The 14,797-nt window shown below is 37.2% G+C and overlaps 1 long non-coding RNA gene across 1 annotated transcript; it reads left to right on the forward strand.

Annotated features, from left to right (window-relative positions):
• The first annotated feature begins 8,477 nt into the window (after positions 1 to 8,477).
• Positions 8,478 to 13,274, forward strand: LOC107851521. Its single transcript, XR_001669056.2, has 2 exons — positions 8,478 to 12,841; positions 12,924 to 13,274. It is a non-coding gene; the product is annotated as an uncharacterized LOC107851521 (long non-coding RNA).
• The last annotated feature ends 1,523 nt before the right edge of the window (positions 13,275 to 14,797 follow it).

Below are 14,797 nucleotides of genomic sequence, written 5' to 3' on the forward strand. Positions count from 1 at the left end.
CTTTATAAAATCTCCCTTCTTCTTCAACCCACTCCATTTTCTTCACTCTCTCAAATGATCTAACCTACAAAATACACTCTCAAACTACTAAACTCAAAACATGGAGAACTATTCCTACACTTTTTACCCTGAATCTGGTGACTCTTCTCCTCGTTCCTGTGAAATTGATTTCGAAAATACCGTAGCATGGGAAGATCCAATCAAATTCCTAATTATAAGGCCAAATTTATGGGTAGTTATGTTGGCAAGATTCGTTCTAGACCACATGATAATCGGTTTGCTTATATCGAAGATTCTGTCTTTCACCACTTTCTTGCTTGCTTTTTCATTCGATGGACTCAATTCTTTCACCATTTTCAACAAAAAACCTCAAAATCAAATAGAGAATTTCGAAGCAAAGTAAGAGTTTTTAGGTAGGTTATAAGGTAGAAAAGTGTAACAAAAGAAAGATTTGTTGATATCAAATTATAGAGTAAAAATATACTTACTATTTCTATTGTTTTTTAAATTGTTATTTGTCTTAGCTGGGCAGTTAATAGAGAATAGCTATTATATATGCTTGCAAAGACTGTATGGATGTATGGACATTGGATATGCATGCACAAATTCTCCTTCCATCTTATTATAGAAGTGTATTAATGTAGTATAAAAGAGTATCTATTAGGTATATGATCCTTTTTCTTTTAAAAGTATATCAATGTAATATAAAAGTGTATAAATGTGGTATAAAGTGTGTCAATCTAGTATAAAAGAGTATCAATTGAATATATAAACACTGTATATGCATCCCTTCTATCTTATTATAAAAGTGTATCAATGTGGTATAAAAGAGTATCAATTGGGTATAGGATCTCCTTTTTCTTTTTTAAAAAGTGTATCAATATAATATAAAAATGTATCAATATGATATAAAAGTGTATCAACTGAAATAGAAACTGTATATGTCTGATTGGGCAAATGGTTAAAAGAGGGAAATAAATTTAGCCGACTGATTAAAATTGTCTACCTTTTCAAATTATGACCCATTTCTTTTTTAAAAATAATTTTCTCTTAATTATTTTTTTTAATCAATATGCTATCTCAATTTGAGATCGAGGGAGTATTACTCCCTTTGTTTCAAAAAAAATGAACTACTTTAACTTGACACAAAATTTAAGAAAATAAAAAAGACTTTTGAATTTTGTGACCTTAAATTAAAGTTAATATATCTAATTTTTTAAATTTTGTTATCCTAAACATGCTACGTGGAAAATTAAAATTAAATATTATCAATAAAGAAAAAGTAAAAATGGACTAAAAAGGAAATTAAGTTATTCGTTTTGAAACGGATTGAGTAATTTTTTTTCATGAAATTAAAATGTTAGGATTATAAGCATACGAAGAATCAAAATTACCAAGTACGGATTGCAAAAGAAAAAGCGCAGAGAGAGTAAAAATTAATTGATTAATTAATGTTTAGAAATGGAAGCTAATCAGCCAACGGTCGGAGAGTATAAGCTGACGTGTAAACTCGGCGGCGGTTCATCGTCGACGGTATGGAAAGCCGAGCAAAGGAAGACTGGAAAAGTGCTGGCGCTTAAGCAAATCGACCGGTTCAACCTGACTCGCCAACTCAAAAATTGCTTGGACTGTGAACTCACCTTCTTATCTTCTGTTCAACATCCAAATATTATTCGCCTTTTCAATGTCTTTTGAGGTTTGTCAATATAATTATTCCAATTTCTTTACTTTGAATATTGAAGGTTATGAGTTAAGTGGTGAAAAAAAAACTGTTAGAGGAATGGAAGCCTTAGCTTTGCACAATTAGTGGGAGCTCTAGCGGATGAGGCTGTTTTTTTTTTTCAAAAATTCCATGTTTGAACCGTGCTTTATTAGTCCAAAATGATTTATGATTTTCTACAGAGAAAAGACATCTTTTCGTCGTGAACTTATCCTCAACTTAACTTTCATTTATTTATTTTCTTAATATTTTTGAAGTGAATTAAAATTTTCCTTTAACTGTCAGCTCACTTTAATACTTAAACTTAACTTTTATTTATTTATGTCCTTTAACATCTTTAAAGTAAATTAAAATTCACCTAAACTGCCAGCGTGTAAACAAGCGCCGTTGAGCACGTTAAAGCTCATTTTTTGGTCTATTTAATTTCTTTTAAATATTTGTTTAAAGGAAAAAAATGCATATACTTGTAAAAAGGAAAAAAAAACACTAATATTATATTTAAAATGTAATTAGAAAAATTTTAAAAAATTTTAAAATACACCTTTTATTCTTTATTCTCCAAAACATCCACAACACTCAAATTCCTCCATTAACAACCTCAAATCCATTCTTCATTAACACTCTTCTTCAATTTTTTTTTCCTCTATTAACACCATCAAAAAACAACCACAAAACACTAAATAAAAAATAAAACTCTCTATTAAACACCTTTTATTCTTTATTCTCCAAAACATCTACAACACTCAAATTCCTCCATTAACAACCTCATATTCATTCTTCATTAACACTCTTCTTCAATTTTTTTTATTTTCCTCCATTAACACCATCAAAGAACAACCACAAAACACTAAATTAAAAATAAAACTCTCTATTAAACACCTTTTATTCTTTATTCTCCAAAACATCCACAACACTCAAATTTTTCCATTAACAACCTCAACTTCATTCTTTATTAACACTCTCCTTCAATTTTTTCATTTTCCTACATTAACACCACCAAAGAACAACCACAAATACACTAAATTAAAAAAGAAAAATCATCAAACACCATTTTTGTGGTTGAAAAAAATGGAGGTATTTTTGTGTTAACAAGAAAGGAGGGAAGGAGGGGGTTTGGGCGACTGGAATTGCTGGGGAGGGGTTGCGGGGGAGAAGGGGGAGGGGAGGGGCGCTGGAAGAGGACGGGGTAGCGGGGGCTGAAGAAGAAGGAAAGGTTGGGGGCTGAAGAAGAAGGAAAAGGGGAGGGGACACTTTTATTTAATATATATATATATATATATATATTAAAAAGAAAAACATAAAAATAATATATGTGTGAAATTACTTTTAAAAAAAAATTATAAATTTTTACGTGGCAATGACGTGGTGCTGAGGTGGCGCTGAGGTGTGGAGAGTGTAACACACTCTCCGTTATGAGAGTGATAATATATATTAAGGGGTGAAATTAATACACTTTAAAGATGTTAAGGGGGTAAATAAACGGAAGTTAAGTTTAAGTGCTAAATTGAGTTGGGAGGACAAGTTCAAGGTGGAAAAGATGTCTTTTCTCTTTTCTATAACGTACAAGTCAGAATCAGGCAATTGAATTGAAATGGAAGGAGCAATAAAATATACTGAATATCTTTTCATTGTGGTTAATATAGTTTTATCAGCTATAGTCCAAAGCTTTAGAAGTTAAAAAGTCAATCCTTTTCTGCAGCATGTGCAGTTCAGCTATGGAAAAACTCTGCCTCTCAGATAGCTTTCTTTTCTAACACTTCTATGTGAAGATGGATGTAATATTAATATGATGATAGTTTAAGCTTACTATTTGAAGTTTTCCAAAGTCACAAATTGGTTCCGGCCCTCTTGCTAATATACTTTCACCGGCCTTTGATTAACCCTACTCATGAAGGATCTTACATAATTTTTTTCCCATAGGATATTTAATTCTAGTGTGATGAAATGGACACTAAGTACATTAGTGGTTTATATTCAATTTGTGTCAAATGTGATGGTGTCATGGGCTTTTGTATGATATGAACCTTTTAGTCTGACTTAGGCTCGATCAGTTATGTGATTGGACCAAGTGTATGGTTTCTTAAATAAATGGAATCAGTGTGTAGTTAGTGGATAATCTATTCGAGAGAAAATCACCACTTGCGATTTAATAAAAGGTGACTTTGATCAGTTATTTAACAACCTCTCATCAAAATTATTAAAATGCGTGCAACTTATAAAAAATGAAACAATTAAAAATCAAAATATGTCTAGAAATTCAAAACCAAACGGATCAGCATATGCATTTTGGTCATACTTTAGATGCTGTTGTGAAAAGAATCTAAGTATCCAACACATAAGGCAATGGGCGGAGTAGTCCAGGACATTATAAACAGCTTTGGAAACCCTTACACAACTAATGGGGGAAAAGTGCATTCTCTAATACACTGTTGCAGATGTGACCCGGTGCTTGGGCTTACGTGTGAATTACATATTTGTCTTTTGTTTTTTCTGAAGAAGTTTGAAGAGTTTTACTAGAGAGAGATCAAGCTAAACACACCGCAGAGTGGGCTTGGAATGGAGATGAGATTACGAAGTGGACTTGGAGAAAAGTTTGTGGCTCAATGGGCTTAATTGAGAGAGAGAGAGAGTAAACACAAGAGCTCATGGTTCTTGGTTTACATGTGGATTGTTGCTTCTCTTTTTCTTTTTTGGATCTTTTTTCTTGGAGAAGATTGGAGTGGACCTGCTTGAAAGAGAGAGAGAGAGAGAGAGAGAGATCGAGCTCAACAAGCTGACGAGTGGGCTTGAAAATGAAGAGACTAGGCTCACTGGGCTAAGGAGTGGTGAAGCAAAGTTTGTGGCTTTATGTGCTGAATTGACAGGGAAGCACAGAGAGACTCGATGTGCTGAGTTGGGAGAATCCTAGAGCATTATGGTAGGTAAAGAGAAGATGGTTACGCCAGATGGGCATACCAAAGTTTGGCTTTGATACAATTTGAAAAGAATATGAGCATCTAACACAAAACCTTAAGGCAATGAGTGGAGTAGCCCAGAACACTATACACTCCTTTTAAAACTCGTACACAATCCATGACGAACAAGTGCATTCTCTAATCGATGTAAGTCGAAATAGACTACCCAGCATTCTAATGCCAAAGGGCTAGTTATATGTAGGTTCTCATTCTATCTTTGGGTTATTGGTAGTGCGTGTGCTTTCTGTGTGCATGTGAGGCTTGAAGTTTCTAGAAGAGAGCTGAAATAGCCAATTTATAATTTAAAATATTTGTTTCTCATGCTTAGACTATTCTGTTTTATGTGTAGACCGTTTGTCTCACATTTCAATATGAAGGTACGTATGTTACAGTATCAAGAGTTCTTGGTCTGCTTTATTTTTTTTTTAGCTATGTAGTTGTCCTCTTGAGGTTGCCTTGTTTTAAATGTAGTTCCTGTAACTGCTTAAGTTCACATCTCGTGGGGTTTCATTAATTAGGAGATTGTGTAGTGTTATTGAGTAACTGGTCTCTTAAAGCAGGAACCAGCTTTCTTCAAATCAAATTCTTCGAATCTTAGTTCATCCTTTAGCCTTTGGGAGAAATTCTTGCATTCCTTTTGTTATATTAAAATAGTCTTGATTCTTGCTCTTTCTCTTGCCTAAAATAAACAAACTTTGAACTGCTAAAACTTTGTGCTATCCACATAATGAAAAAATCGTGGAAATTGGAATAGAAGTATACTCACTATTTTTATCCCAAGATATAAGACATCTTTGAATTAATTTGCTATTGCACTATACCTATGCAGTTTTGTATTGCTTAGTTGCACGTGAAGGTGGGTAAAACCTGATGCATCAACAAATTTTTTCAAATGAACCAAGTTTGGTTTAGGTTGTTGAGATCTCTAGATTTAGCTTCGTTTTTCCTCGTCATTTTGCATAATTTAATTGTCTAATATGTTGTCTTCTCCAACTAACATTTCACACTCCTATTATTGTCTTGAGCTGATATTCGAACCCCTTTTCGATGGCTGAAGAGCTGAATGTGTGTATACAAATGTTAGGTATACTTCAACAACAACAACAACAACAACAAACCCAGTGTATTCCCACCTAGTGGGGTCTGGGGGGTAAGATGTACGCAGTCCATACCTCTACCTCTGATGAAGTAGAAAGGCTATTTCCGAAAGACCCCCGGCTCAAGGCACAAGATACCATACAAACACATAGTAAAGCACAGAAGCAGATTACATAACATAAATACGGCACCCATAAGTAATATAAAACAGAGGAAAGCAGAGGAAAGCACACAGGTTCGTACTAAAACATGGAACACGGAACACGGAACACGGAATCATAACAGGAATAAAACCCCCACCAAGTAATCCCTACACTAGCGACCCAAACTGGCCCTAATCCTCTGCCGTAATTCGCGTCTTCCAGACCTTCCTATCTAGGGTCATGTCCTCGGTGAGCTGTAACTGTTCCATGTCCTGCCTAATCACCTCACCCCAGTACTTCTTCGGCCTACCCCTACCCCGCCTAAAACCATCCAACGCTAGCCTCTCACACCTACGGACCGGGGCATCCATGCCCCTCCTCTTCACGTGTCCGAACCATCTCAATCGTGCTTCCCGCATCTTGCACTCCACTAAAGTCACACCAACCTTCTCCCGGATAGTCTCATTCCGAACTCTATCCCGTCTAGTCAGTCCACACATCCAGCGCAACATCCGCATTTCTGCCACCTTCATTTTTTGGATGTGGGAGTTCTTAACTGGCCAACACTCCGCTCCATACAGCAAGGCCGGACGGACTACCACCCTGTAGAATTTGCCTTTAAGCTTGGGCGGCACCTTCTTATCACACAGCACCCCCGATGCGAGTTTCCACTTCATCCATCCCACCCCAATACGGTGCGAGACATCCTCATCAATCTCACCGTTACTCTGGATCACGGACCCTAGATACTTGAACTTATCCCTCTTCCCTACCTCCTGTGCTTCTAGCCTCACTACTACCTCATTCTCCCGCCTCACGTCATTAAACTTACATTCCACATACTCTGTCTTGGTTCTGCTCACCCTGAACCCTTTAGACTCCAGAGTTTGCCTCCACAACTCTAATTTGTCATTCACACCCCCTCGAGTCTCATCTATCAGGACTACATCGTCTGCAAAAAGCATGCACCACGGCACCTCCCCTTGGATACGCCGCGTCAACACATCCATTACTAACGCAAACAAAAAGGGACTAAGAGTAGATCCCTGATGCAATCCTGTCAGGACAGTGAAATGCTCTGAGTCTCCTCCCGCCGTCCTCACCTGGGTTTTCGCTCCCTCATACATATCCTTAATTACTCTGATATATGCCTGCGGTACTCCACTCACCTCCAAGCATCTCCAAAGCACTTCCCTGGGGACTTTGTCGTACGCCTTTTCCAGGTCGATGAACACCATGTGCAGATCCTTCTTCCTCTCCCTATACTGCTCCACCAACCTCCGTACCAGGTGGATTGCCTCCGTCGTCGAGCGGCCGGGCATAAATCCGAACTGGTTTTCCGAAATAGACACTATCCGTCTCAGCCTCACCTCGACCACTCTCTCCCATATCTTCATAGAGTGACTCAGTAACTTAATCCCCCTATAGTTATTGCAACACTGAATGTCCCCCTTATTCTTATAGAGGGGGATCATGGTACTCCACCTCCACGCCTCGGGCATCTTTGTCGTCCTGAAAATTTCATTGAACAATGCAGTCAACCACCTTACACCAGCCTCTCCAACGAACTTCCAAAACTCCACCGGTATCTCATCCGGCCCCGTCGCCCTACCCCTTCGCATCCTGCGGACTGCCTGTCTAACCTCGTCTACCTTAAAACGTCTACAATAGCTAAAATCTCGACACTCCCTTGAGTGCTCCAGTTCCCCTAACACAAAGGATCTGTCCCCCTCGTCATTCAAGAGCCTATGAAAGTACGACTGCCATCTCTTCTTTATGTGACCGTCCTCCACCAACACTGTACCGTCCTCCCCCTTAATGCACCTCACCTGATCGAGGTCACGACCCTTCCTCTCCCTAGCCTTAGCGAGTCGGAACAACTTTTTCTCCCCTCCTTTCCCCTGTAACCCTGCATACAAGCTCTCAAAAGCGGCCGTCTTAGCTGCCGTGACCGCTGACTTCGCCTCCTTCCTCGCTAGCTTGTACTCTTTCCTGTTTACCCGCTTCTCTTCTTCGTCCTTACTTTCCACCAACTTAGCATACGCCTCTTTCTTGGTCTCCACTTTCTTCCCCACCTCTTCATTCCACCACCAATCCCCCCGATGATGTCCGGCCCGGCCCCTAGAAACACCCAACACCTCCCTTGCATTCTCCCTGATGCACGTTGCCGCCCTGTCCCACATATTATCCACGTCCCCCCTACACTCCCACACCCCCATTCCCGCCAACCTCTTCCCTATCTCCCACGCATTCACTGGCGTCAAGCCGCCCCACTTAATTCTCGGTCTACACTCCTTACTCCTCCTCTTTCTATTCTTCTTTATACCCAAATCCATATATAGTGAATGTCTACTTTACCATATATAGTGAATACCTACTTTACCATATATTGTGTATGTCTAATTATGCAAAAGTTACAAACCCCAAGGTTAGTTTTCACCTATAAATAAAGGGGTTTTGCTTCATTGTAATTCATCCTTCAAGAGAAATAAAAATTACTCTCTATTCTCTCTACTCTTCTTCTTTGTTCTTTATTGTTTTATCACAAAAACTATAAAATTATTTATTTGTAGTGTTATACATGTCATTTTAAGTATCATAAAATTTTAAGTAAAGAATACATATAATTTTAGGTATATTTTTACGAGAATAATACTAATTTTTATTTTTTCTTAATTTAAATCTGCATATACTAGCAACCCGTGCCACACCATTTTAAAAAAAAACTTACTTTAACCCGCCCCCGCCCCGCCCCGCCCCGCCCCGCATAGCTTAAAACCCGCACCTCCCCGCATAGCTTAAAATCCGCACCGCACTCGCACCCGCGCCGCCCCATTGCCATCCCTATGTCTGAATAGATAATGCTTGTATAGTTGCTGATGAAAACATATCAGAGAAGGGGGATATTTATTAAAATGTTGTAGACAGGCTGTGGGTTGGAGTTGAAGTTTTTGTCACTAACCACCGAGGACAAATCCATGTGCCTATTTGTTGGCTATGTTTATATGGGACCTTAAGTTTGTGGATCGAAGGTCTATTACAGTGTGGTTAGAGTTCAAGAAGTTGACTTATAGAGTGATCACGCGAAAACAAAATACAGGGAAGAGGTGATCTTGATTTATTCATGGTAAAAGATAAAGGGCCAGAAAAAAGATTATACCAGAGTTTGCAAACACGCCTAGAGTGTAACATGGAGTTGATTGACAATTTTGAGAGAATTTCTACCATAATCACCCTTGGAAGATCCATAAATCTGGTTCTTCTATGATTAGGCTTGAAGAATCTTAGTATTTGATTAAAGAGAGTGGAAAGCTTAGAGTTTTTAGGTGTAGGTTCTTGGCCCGGGCATGTTAAAAAAAAGGATTACTACGGGATTTTTTGAATATGCCTATATCTATCGCTTTTCCTTCATTGATTTGATTCTTTCAATAGATATCGAGATTCATATTGGAAATAAAAAATACAGTAATTCAAATTATAAGACATAAGAGTAATTCAGATTGATCAGAACAAATAGATATAGCAAATAAATAGAATTGGATGCTATGTCAGTCCCATATATGGAATTGATATTCACATATATCAAGATATGAAAAGTTTAGAGTTTTTAGGTGTAGGGTCTTGGCCTCTATCTCTCTCAGCGTACAAACAAACAAGCGTTGTTTTGTTCGAAGATAAATGTTTGGCAGAAGCAAGAAGATTAGCTTTAGCGCACAAAGTTAAAGTGATACCAAAATATGCTTTAGCGCACCATTTTAGTGCGCTATGGTGCCTTTTTAAAGGACTGTAACATAAAGGCATAGCACACTAAATTAGTGTGCCTATTTTAGTATCTCTTTAACTTAGTGCCCTATTTCAGTCACTCAACTATTTGGGGGTTATTTAGGTTCTAGACTTTGTTTTATGCTTGAATAAAAGCTTGTTATATCCTTTACAAGCAGAAAATCCTTGTTTACTACTACTATACAAAATGGTTAAGAAAAAACAAGGAATTGTTTTATCTATTTTTCAAGTCCCACTCAAATGGAAGTGAGAAGTGACCTCTCTACTATATCTCATCTTTCTCATTTCCAATCCTACTGCTTTGCAAAGTTCATGGGTAGAAGAATTTGCACAGTGGTACTACTTATAATCTCCTTAAGTGGGATGTGAGATCAATGAACGCATCCTCTTTGCAAGGTATTGTAAGACCATCCATTGGATTATCAAAGACAAACTCTTCTTCAGCTTGAGCTAAAGTGATACCAAATTAGGCTTAGCAGTGGGCTATGCTTATATTTTAAATGTCTCTCCTCAAGTTAACGGAGTTAACTTTAAAAGGCAGCATAGCACACTAAAATAGTGCAGTGAGCCTATTTTGGTATCACTTTAACTTCGTGTCCTGTTTCAGTCACTTTTAACTGTTTTGGGGTCATTTAGGTTCAAGACTCTACCTTTCATGGGGTCAAATAATACAAAACGGAGGGAGTATATATTAGGCATATAAAGTTACTCCTGGCGGTTACGACGCTACCTTTTTCAGAAAGTACGTTGACTGCAAAATTTCATCTTTTTGCTTCTGCCGAACATTTATATTTGAAAAGCTCATGAAAAGAACAACAGTTTTTTGTACACGACCCCTATCAATTGATGTTTAGCATTAGGTATTGGAAAATGATTTGGAGCATAAGTAAAAAATGCAATGGTAAAACATGGAAAAATAATAATTATTTTTTCTTGATATGTCAAAAGTGACGAGTAAAAATGGAAATCCATTTTAGAAATAAGTGACAAGTAAAAGTAAACGGAGAGAGTAACATTCATAAACATGATTTCATGACTCAATAAGCAAGTATCTGTAGATTTCCACAATCTATTCTGAGCTAACATTTATAAACATGCTTTCGGAGATGCTATAAAGAGGCTTTTTTGTAAGTAGATACTTGGTTGTACACTGAGAGATAGATGGAGGCCAAAAACCCTAAACGCAAAAGCTCTAATCTTTTCGCTCTCTTTTATCCATTACTATGATTCTTCAAGCGTAAACATAGAAGAACCAGATTTATGGATCTTCCGAGGGTGATTATGGTAGAAATTTTCTCAAAATTGTCAATTGAGTCCATGTTAAGCTCTAGGCGCATTTGCAAACTCTGGTATAATTTTTTTTCTGACCCTTTATTTCTTACCATGTATAAATCAAGATTACCTCCCTGTATTTTGTTTTCGCATGATCACAATATAAGTCAGCTTCTTGAACTCGAACCATGTTGTGATGCTTATTCTTCTAGACTCCGTAACAAACCCTATTTTATTAAGCTGCCCTGAGTTAAACATACCAGTGAAATGGGAAATGGACATTCCAGTTGAGGATTACCCTATGTTGAGATTAATTGGTTCATGTAATGGATTTATTGGTTTCATGACTAATATATATGATATAAATGCTTTAGTTTACATTAGCAATCCTCTTTTGGGTGAGTATTTCAAACTTATGTTGCCCAAATTAGAGAAAAGTGTTTGTAGTGTTGTTTATGGATTTTGCTTTAGTGTAGTCTCTGGAAAGTATAAGTTAGTGAGATCAGTGACTAAAAGGTTTGGGGGTCATCCTGAAGTATCAGAATTGGAGGTTTTTGTACTCTTGGAGTTGATGAGAAATGGAGAAATTTGGGCCAAGTTCCATATCCTGTTTGGCAAGATTTTTGCCAGGTTTGTGTAATAGGGCTCTTCATTGGATGGATCCCATCAATAAGGGCAACATTTACTTCTTCGATATTGAGAATGAAAAGCTCAAGTCTGTGCCAGTTCCACCTGGTCTGGTATTTCTGTTCAAGCATTTGACCCAAGAAGAGTTGGTGAGATCTAGACGTCCACCCTCAGGTTTGACGCTAGTAGAGTTGGGGTCTATGTTTAACTGATGATAGTGGTAGCAGTTTTGGGCATATTGATATATGGTGGATGAAAGAGTATGGTATAGCTGAATCTTGGACTAAAGATCGCATTTTCACTTGTTTGGGGCTGGCTGGTATTGGGCTTAATATTTGTTATTATAAATATTTATCAATCCTAATCTGGAATGATGGAGAAATCTTGACTCAAGGGAAAAAAGACTCACAGCTACCTTCTTACAACCCAAAAGACAAGATTTTTAGGATGATCCCCCTTAGCAGGGGTGTTGTAACAGTAGCGACTAGATATCTTTCAAGTTTTTACTCACTCAAGACTATCGTGGGGGACAAGTTTCAAGTCTCAAATGTTTATCCGAATGAAAATGAGATAGTTTAGATATTTAGTTTGACTTATTTCCTCCATGGTATTATGTTTTACTTCTACTTCTCTGGGGTAATTTGGTTTAGAACAACTTTTACTTTTTGTGGATGGTTTTGAATTTTGATAAAACAACTGTCTGTATATGTGTATGTTGTCCATTTCAATATTCTTAAGTTATTTGCATGTCTCCAAAACTGCATTTTCTTTCTTCATTTCATGCTGCACTTGTCTGAATAGAGTGAACTACAAAAGGAACAAACGTCAGCATATTAGTTAGGCATATTTACTTTGAAGAAGTGCAATTTGATTGGAATGTTACTCTGCTGCAGAACTATTTTTTTTTGCCCGCAATAAAATAATGCTACTCCAAGAAGAGAATGTTAAAACTTCGCAATTCCCAAAGTGAAAAAAATGAGTTCTATAGATCTGGTTCTTTCTGTAATAGTACAAGCTTTCAGTTGCCTATTTTTCACCTACTATACAATCTACTTTGAGCTATTCTTTACAAAACATGATAGCATGACTCAATAAACAAGAAGTTGCTGGTTTTGACTCTCTTGCTGCAAAGAAGAAGTTGAACAACATGAAGGAATTGAGAGGAGCGACGCCTTGTGAAGATCTCCTGCAGCTACACCATTCTTGATAAGCGAAATAATAGTCTATGAAGGCTGAATCACAGGGTAATGTAATGGGGCCAGCACTTGACAGGCCAAACTCTTATTTGGATATGATTAAAAGTTGCCTGATGACCTCATTTTCCAGGTGAGTCAGGGGAAATGCATAGCGCCTTTGATCAATTGTATAGACTACAAAATGGCCCTTTTCAACTATAGAGGATGAGGATGTACTGCAACCATCTGCATCACTGCCATTTCGTGGACATGAAATCCTTATCCTTTGCATCGCTGCAAACTTCTGCTATTTCCTGGCCATCTTGATGAGTTTTTTAGCGCTGAGAATTGCCATTTTCCTTGGAAGATTGGAAGCAAGAAAGGAAACTAGAAATTTAGAATAATTTGGTGTATGAATAGTAATGCTTATTGTAGTTAATGAAAACATATCACAGAATGGAGGTTATTTATACAAAAGGCTGTGGACAGGCTTTTGGTTGGACTTGAAGTTTTTGTCACTAACCACTGAGGGCAAAGCCATGTGCTGATGCTTATTGGCTATATGTTGATATGGGGTCTTAAGTTAGTGGATGGAAGGATGAAGTATTATAAGTTGTCTAGTTTTAATCGGAGGGGTTGATGCATTTATTCAACTCTCTGTCACCATGTCTTCAAATCGAGTTGTCCAGAATTAAGTCATCAGTTTCATCTATTCTTGTTGCTCTTATTTTTAAAGGTGTCTTCTGTTCAATGGGGCCTATTGCTGTTCAAAAAGTTTATGGTCTAAGTTCTTTGACAATAACACAGTAGGCAAAACCAGGTGAAACTTCATGTGCCTTTGTCTCTCGCCTGTTTGATATGAAACTTGACATTAACTTGTATCATGTATATATACTCGAACACAATTTGAGCGAGACATAAGTATCTCAATGTTAAACGAGCTTCCATTTATTGTCCAATTGTCCAAATTCTTGTTCTTTCTTTTCCCTCACCATTTAGATACAAAATATCCCTTGCGATAATTGGAGTCCTTCGGGGGTCGTCATCTGGAGGTGTTTCAAAGGGTCAATGTGCAATATATGTAGGAAGTCAAAACAAGATATTTGTCGTGCCAGTATCATACTTCAACCAATCATCTGTAACACCTCAAATTTTCTAAGTTAAGATCCAAACCATTTATCAAATGTGTATAGACCCGAATCTGATTATTTCTAATGCTACATAGGTGTTAAGATCAATTCCATAGTGTGGTGAAGATCTTTGAATATGAATTAAGGTCCCTAGGAACCTCTAGCATAAAGTTAAGTTCGAAGCTTTTTTATCGATTGTGTTCTCGTATAAGATTTTACTAAAGTCAAATACAAACTAGGATAACTCCTAAAATATAAAGAGTTTAGTAGCTCAAAAACCCACTAAATAAAAGGTCTTTGAGTCTTCTTTCCAACACATCCAATTGTTTGTTAATCTAATATTGGAGTAAAAAGTTATGCTCAATTTACCAAAAGATGTATGTCTGCCAAAGTGTGACGACTTGGGTGATAAATCATCACATTTGTGACGATTCGTCAGGCTTAACAAGTAGGATCGATTTTTGTCCATGTTTTGATGGTTCAGGTGACGGTATATCACCTGCTTGAACAGTCAGACGGGAATTGCCTACACTTTCTAAATGCTTTCTGAGGGGTATTTTGGTCCTTTCCTTGGCTAAAACCTCTCCCCACCTATACTAATGACCTTAAACCCCTAGATTACAAAATTATTCATCATAACTCATTCCATTCCTCCCCAAAACATTCTTAGAACTAAGAAAAACTAGAGTTTCAAGTTTCAAGGCTCAAGTCAAGTTTTCTCGAATTTCCTTCCGTCAAAAGTATGTTGAGCAACCCCTTTTTAACAAAAACTATAAGTGGATTGATTTTCTTATTATAATAGTGGTTTATATGTGAAATTTGAACATTGGTCGTGGAATGATTTTCAAAAGATGAATTGATTTAAGATTGTGAGCCTTTTTTAAAAAATTGCTCT

Source organism: Capsicum annuum, chromosome 12 (assembly GCF_002878395.1).
Source record: "Capsicum annuum cultivar UCD-10X-F1 chromosome 12, UCD10Xv1.1, whole genome shotgun sequence".
Taxonomy (NCBI): Eukaryota; Viridiplantae; Streptophyta; class Magnoliopsida; order Solanales; family Solanaceae; genus Capsicum; species Capsicum annuum.